The sequence below is a fragment of the Saccopteryx leptura genome, chromosome 8 (genome assembly GCF_036850995.1).
Source record: "Saccopteryx leptura isolate mSacLep1 chromosome 8, mSacLep1_pri_phased_curated, whole genome shotgun sequence".
NCBI classification, from domain to species: Eukaryota; Metazoa; Chordata; class Mammalia; order Chiroptera; family Emballonuridae; genus Saccopteryx; species Saccopteryx leptura.
In genome coordinates, this window is record NC_089510.1 from 72,108,332 (window position 1) to 72,116,141 (window position 7,810).

The 7,810-nt window shown below is 38.5% G+C and overlaps 1 pseudogene; it reads left to right on the top strand.

Moving 5' to 3' along the window:
- Positions 1-5,527: 5,527 nt before the first annotated feature.
- LOC136379810 (peroxiredoxin-1 pseudogene) lies at positions 5,528-6,147 on the top strand (annotated as a pseudogene).
- The last annotated feature ends 1,663 nt before the right edge of the window (positions 6,148-7,810 follow it).

A 7,810-nucleotide genomic window follows, 5' to 3' on the forward strand; every position in this document is an offset into this window, starting at 1 on the left:
CTCTCTTTCTATCTCTCTCAAAAAATAAGAGTTCTTGTATATTTTGGATAACAGTTCTTTTGCAAATATTGTCTCTCGGTCTGTAGCATGTCTTCTCATTCTCTTGAGGAATCTGCCTTTTTAACCATCTCATTCATGCATGCAATAGGTTGAAGGGTCATGGCACATGAGGGGTGAAGAAATCTTTTCTTTGACTATCAAAGCACAGTGATGCACTTAAATTTTGCTTATAAACACAATTCTATAAATAACAAAAGTGATAAATATATAATGAATGTAATGAAAATATACATTTGTGAACATCATAAAATATCTTTAATAGTTCTTGTCTAATTTTATGAGACTACATAGAACATTAAAAAAGCCTCAGGAGATCTGGGTTCTAAAGGGACTTCTGCTACTGTTTAGCTAAGTGATCTTAAACAGATCTCTGCCCATTTCTAGACCACAGTTTTCTCTGGTATAAAAAGAAGAGGATGATTAAATGAGCTTTAAAGTTCTCTCTGGTCCTGTGGTTCCATCTTTTCCATCAAAGCCAAGGTAAGGAGCATATTCCTATTAATGAAACCTCTAAGTAAACATGGGTGGGTACATATTAATAAAAAAATGCCTTTGATTTGGCATCCTCTAGACTTTGGGTAACAATTGTCAGAATCAAGATCTAATGCAGATTTTTCTAATGCATAGCTTAAACAGGTTAGTGTTCCTACCTAAGTGCTACTGTGGTCGGTAAAAAAAAAACTCAGGTTGATAAAGGCTAAATTTAAATGAGAAAGTATGTGTGTATATATACACAATCATATATAGGGCAGAACACAGGGAATTTCTAAAGTAACAGAGTTTGTGGATACAAAGAGAACAAAAATAAAAACCATCAGATAGCCAGATGGCTGAGCTTTCTATTTTTAAATGTATGAGTTCTGTGGGAATGTGTCAATGAGTAGAACTAAGAAATATGTGGTAACCTTGAGTGTTTCTGTTTTTTTTTTTAATAAAACAATATCATACAGGGTTTCAAATAGCAAAAAAATGATATAATGAAATGAAAGAAGTAAATGTTTTTAAGTACCTCAAGCCCAGCCTTTCCTATTACACCATGATTCAAAGCACTAATCAAACGTTCTTCATGCTTGACACTGTGAGTTATTTACAATGACTGTAAGATTTCCAAGAAATACCTAAATCAGTGGATGAAGTTACCTTTCCCCCTCTCTCAAATTTCTACACCCAGCTTCTTTTCAAATGTCGTAATATAGTCATAACGTAGCCACAAAATGTGACAGAATAAACACATCCGTGGGTCATCAATGAGCCGAACTTTGTGAAACATCTAAGAAAATGTGTTTGGAAAAGGACTGCACAGTTTAGAAGAATTTCAGAGTAACTCACAAATCAGCTAACCCAGTCAAAAGATTACTCACTTAAGGATGATATAATTACTTTCAGTTTGCTTAAAGCCAGTCAAAAGTTGACACAGCGATTAAACAAAAATGGGTGAAAAAAATAGAGTTACATTATACCGACTAAATTCAGGCTGTTCCAAGGAGTAGGCCCAAGGCTTATTTGAGGAAAGATTATCTTGACAAATTGGATAAACATTTTCTGCATGACAGGACGCTGATGGAGAGTCTGTTCTGCAAGCACACCTGGTGGTGGTTTGCTTAGTGTTTGACCAAGGTGTTCAGCTCCCCCGAGTTCTCCCAGGGGCTTTGTTTACTGTTTGGCAGGTAGAGGCAGAGCCTGGGTAGGCCTTGGTAACGGTTGTTGGGCTCTGCAGATGTCTCACCCCACCCTAGCCCCACCCCCATCTCCCCATTTGGGCTAAAACAACTCTTGGCTAGACCAGTCCACAAAAGCCAACACCAGACTTTAACAAACAGTTCATGCTTAAGGAGGCCTGTAGTCTAATGTCCTTGAGGCAAATAAAAATGGCAAATGCAAATAAATGCACCAACACCCCTTCTGCCTTCTTTGGCTTTCCTCCATAGTCAGCTGGGATGGAGAGGTCAGGTCCCACACAGGGCATTGCTATGGTTGCAGATTTTCTGCCACACAAACCATCCTGTGCCAGGATGGAGAAAGTGTGAAGTCAGTGCTTTTCTACTCAAGGCAATGCTAACCTGGGCCCAAATGACTGGATTTGAGCAGATCGGTGGCCTTCTCTAAGGCTTTGTGAAGACCTTTGTGTTCTCGAGTTACCTAAATATCTGTGAGCAGTCCCCCCAAAAGTGTCTCAGCTGTGGCTTAGCATCCTTGAGAAGCAATCACTTTCTGGAGGCAGTTATTCACAATGGCTTCCTAGGGTCAGCCATTCAGCACTTTCTAGTGCTGCTCTATCATTTGGGAACACACTGATTTGGGAGCAGCACCCAGAGATGTCATTAGACAGTGCAGGAGCTCCCACTGCATCTGGGCCCCCCAAAGTGAAATGAACAAACAGCGCCACTGTTAGAATGAATTTACATTTTACCAGGTCAATTGGTTCAACCAAAATTGCCTTGTGTCAATTTAAGTCAACTTGTAACTCATCTAGTGGTTCCAAGCATAAAGGCCTCATACGACTATGTAGGATATGCTGCTTAGAAATGACATTGGAGATAACAGTGATTTTAATTTGTAAATGCTTGGGAAGTCATTCCCAGGTGCCATGCTGTGAAGCACCATGGAGCTCCACCATTAGAGTCCACCTAGCAATCCTCAAGTTAAAATTTTAGCGTTATGACCTGACCAGGTGGTGGCACAGTGGATAGAGCGTCGGACTGAGATGCGGAGGACCCAGATTCGATACCCAAAGGTCACCAGCTTGAGCGCGGGTTCTTGTGGTTTGAGCAAAGCTCACCAGCTTGGACCCAAGGTTGCTGGCTCGAGCAAGGGGTTACTTGGTCTACTGTAGCCCCACGGTCAAGGTACATATGAGAAAGCAATCAATGAACAACTAAGGTGTTGCAACAAGAAACTAATGATTGATACTTCTCGTCTCTCTCTGTTCCTGTCTGTCTGTCCCTATGTGTCTCTCTCTCTGATTCTCTCTCCATCTCTGTAAAAAAACAAACAAACAACAACAAAAAACCACTTTAGTGCTATGGATTACAAATCCATATTCCCCTTTCCAACGTGAATGCTCCTCATTCCTTTCCCCACCCCACTGCATCATGCCTCTGCCCATCCTCTTGACTATTTTTTTTTAGCAAGTAAATAAACCAAATAAAATCAAGTCAAAATGTGGGGAATAGCCAGAATAATAAAATTCCTTGATTCAAAGTCATCCAACATTTCATGTGTTCGCTACATTCCCATACATACCCTGTGCAATCCTCATCCAGGGGAGCAGGTGTTATTTACCTTTACCTTAGAGATATGGGGTCTCAGGTTCAGAACACATTACATGGCAAGTCCATGTTCACGTGGCTAGAATGTCCAGAAGCCAGGAGTAAATTTCAGTGACTTCCTGTCTGACCCCATACTGCTGGTCATTTTACATGACTCCAACTCTTAAGCCTTTTAAAATTTAATTGAGTCAAAGCTGATCAGTTTTCTTGCTAGTGGTTAAGGCATAAGAAAAAAAGAAATGCAATGATATATGTTGATTATATCTTACATACTAAGCCTATTTGAAATAAATTTTAAAATGTATTTTCTGACAGGGTTGTCTTTTTTTTTCCTAATGGGAGGTGTTTTGGGTATGATTCGGTATGAGTTGAAATCCTTGTTCGAACTCTGTGACCACGAATTAATTACTTACCCTCCCATGTCCGCAGTTTCTGATTCTGTAAAATGGAAATAAAAATACTTACCTCCCAGGGTTGTTAGCTTTATTATGCTATTACCTTTTCTGCTATTTCTCCTTGGATGTTATCTGTCTCTCTTGGCACACGAATAGCTTCTTTTAAGCTCATTGTCATCATCTGTGTGTCCTCCATTCATTTAATCAAAGTATGTATAGTATAGTATACACTACCTGTTGAATAAATAAATGATTCATATGATAGTACTGGTCATATGGTGGAAATTCAATAAATGTTCATTTATTTCTCTTTTCTCCCTTTTTATTAAGAACTAATAATCTGTCTATAATAGAACATGGAAAATTGCTCAAATAATTAACTTTAGACATGGAGACAAGAACAGAGGAGGTACACCCTTGTGCTCCTTTCTCATGCACAAAAGGTTCTCTCCAGAAGACCCACGGTGGTACAGGCAGGTGTGGGCACCGTTGCCTCTGCAACATGCTCACCACAAGACCAGGTCATAATATAAGACTCAATGTCCAAATTATCGGGGAACTAAAAGAGCACAATCAATTATCTTGCGTATGTTTTAGAAACTATGAAGAAGCAGTTGAAGAATTGTGCTTGCCACTCCCTAGGCATTGCTTTCCTGTATATTCAACTACTTACAGTTTTTCCACCCTGTTAAAGTAGCAAAACTCTGCATAGGCACATAAAAAGCCAAAGGAACAAAAATTTTTAAAAGATTTTATTTATTGATTTATGGGGGGGAGGGGCAAGAAGTATTAACTCATAGATGCTTCACTTTAGTTGTTCATTGCTTACTTCTTGAATGTGCCTTGACAGGGCCAGCCCAGGATTTTGAACTGGCGACCTCAGCATCCCAGGTCAACACTCCATCTACTGCACTGCCACAGTTCAGGCAGAAAAATGGTTTAACGTGAAGGAAAGCAAGTATCTGTTTACATTTTATACATGAGTAATATTGGGAATCACATTCTTTGTTGAGATCAGTCTGAGTCTCAGAGCAGGTCTGATTTCAGAGAATACTAAAGCATTTGCTTGTGGTCTTTAGTTGTTCAGATAGAAGGTGTCAAGAAGGGGCAGATGAATTAGGAAAATAGTATAATCTTGAGGGAACAAAATGCCAAAGGACATGGTTATACTAGGTAGTTGTCATGATCCCTCAGGCCAGTAACTTTAGTTATTATTTTTCATAGCCATCTGTTTCATCAACCAAAGGCTAGAGGGTTGTGAAGTTTGTCTTTTTAAGGGATTTCCAGCTTTGGTGTCATAATGTTTTTATGATAGGATTTTCCTGCAACCAAATTCTGCTGGAGAAAAACCACATAAATGTGCTGACCAGTCATGACTACAAATCAAGAGAACTCTTTTATATGTCATCTATTCTCAAATATCTAACTTTTCCCTGCACTCTCTGCTTCCAGTTTTACTCTTAGCCGAAGAATTAGCCTCACCACTCATTTAGAGCTGTGCTGTCTAATATGGTAGCCACTAGCTAAATGTGACTATTTAGGTTTAAATTAATTAAAATTTCAGTTCCTCCATTGTACGAGCTACATTATAAGTGCTAAGTAACTGCATGTGTCCAGTGGCTACCATACCAGACAATGTAGTTATAGATGATGATTCCATCATCTCAGAAATCTCTATTGAATACCTCTTGTCTAGTGTAGAATTCCCTCATTTACTCAACCCTGACTTTTAGATCTGTCTGCAATATACCTATCTATCTTGGCATGCTTCCTGAATCTTCCTGACTGGTCTTAGTATTTCTGTCTCAGACCTGCTGATAGCAAGATGTCTTCAGGAAATGCTAAAATCAGGTATCCTGCCCCCAGCTTCAAAGCTACAGCTGTTATGCCAGATGGTCAGTTTAAAGATGTCAGCCTGTCTGATCACAGAGGAAACATGTGATGTTCTTTTTTTTACCCTCACAACTTTACCTTTGGTGTCGCATGGAGATCATTGCTGTCAGTGATAGGGCAGAAGAATTTAAGAAACTCAAGTGCCAAGTGATTGGTGTTTCTGTGGATTCTCATTTCTGTCACCTGGCATGGATCAACAAACCTAAGAAACCAGGAGGACTGGGACCCATGAGCATTCCTTGGTGTCAAGCCCCAAGTGCACCTTTGCTCAAGACTATGGAGTCTTAAAGTGTGATGAAGGCATATCATTCAGGGGCTTCTTTATCACTGATAATAAAGGTATCTTTTGCTAGATCACCATAAATGACCTTCTTGTTGGCTACTCTGTGGATGAGACTCTGAGACTAGTTCAGGCTTTCTAGTTCAATGACAAACATGAGGAAGTGCATCTAGCTGGTTGGGAACCTGGCAGTGATACCATCAACCCTGATGTCCAAAAGAGCAGAGAATATTTCTCTAGGCAGAAGTAAGAAAAGAATATTTCTCTAGCAGAAGTGAGCACTGGGCCATTAAAGGGTCTGGCAGCAGTGTGCAGCTATGAGAACAAAACCTCTCTTTTAATATTGTCATGCTTAAAACACAAGATCTTAGACTTAACTCAGATGTGGTATGCGATAGGACAGGACTTTCTTGCAAGTCTGAGGAGGCCAGCCTTTCTTTCTTTGGAGGAAATGGTTTGAACTTATGGGGCAGGCCAACTGAGATGAACAGTAGTGGGGCACACCTTTTATCTTTTGTAGTTGCTATTAAACTTGAACTGAGGGGGAAATATATATAAATATATATATACATACCTATCTGTCTTCCCTTTGTGTCAATGGAAGAAGTGTCCTGATGCTAGAAGAGAAGCAACTCTTCTTGTCCTCTGAATCTCATTTTTTCTCACCAACTCAAGAAGCTTTTTGTATCACCTTTCTATATTATTATTTTCACTATTTATATTAAATTATTATCTTTGGAAAACATGAACATCTATCTCAAATCTTTTAAAAAATATTTTCCAGTCCTGGAAAGATAAAATAGATATACTTTCTTCTTTTATTTCTACTAAGTACAATAAAAACTCTGGATGTTGTGTATAAAAGAAACCTAAAAAGACTCTGAAAAGTGAAGAGAGAAGGCCAGGAACTTGGAGACCCAAAGGAAAATACAAGGGTGAATTCCCTGGTTTTTTTTTTTTTCTTTATATATTTCAGACTTGGCAATATAGAAGCTGGCAACCCAGAAATGTCAATGGGTACAGACAAAACATCACCAGCAAAACCTTAGCCAAAGAACCAGGAAAAGGACAGCTTAGCAAAACAAAATCTTTTAGACAATAATTATTCCACTCCAGCCACATACCATGGAAAAAAAACTATGGCCTCATCTCCACGCAGGTCAACAAAAGTCAAGTAGGGAGCCTAGAATTTCATCTTTGTGAGATTGTAGAGTCCCCCCAACACAACCACCAAGAAGAGACAGCAATCCTACACCAAACAACAGCGCTGCAAAACATGTGAAGCACAACTGATAGAACTGAAAAGTGAAATAGACAAATATGCAATTACAGTTGCAGACTTCAACACCCCCTCTCAACAACTGAAAGTCAGAGACAATACCGAAGACCTCAACAACACCATTAGCTGACTGTATCTAATCATCATTTGTAGAACACTGAACCAACAACAGAATAAATATTTTTTATATCATCATGGAACATATAATAAGATAGAATATATCCCAAGCTTTAAAAAAACCCACACATTTTAAAGACTTGAAACCATACAAAGTATGTTTTTCAACCAAAATAAAATCAAACTACATATCAATAACAGAACTATGACAAGAAAATCTCCAAACACTTAGAAAATATACAAGATACTTCTAACTAATCCATGAATCAAAGTGAAAGTCTCAGGGGAAATTTAAAATATACATTGAACTGAATAAAAATAAAAATATATTCAAAATTACCCTGATACCAAAACTAGACAAAAACAAACAAACAAAAAACCCTACAGACCAATATACTTCATAAATATAGACATAAAAAACTTCAACAAACTATTAGCAAATAAAAATAAATATATAAAAAGTATTCTACACATGACCAAGTGGGGTTTATTTTAGCCCTGCAAGACTGGTTCAATA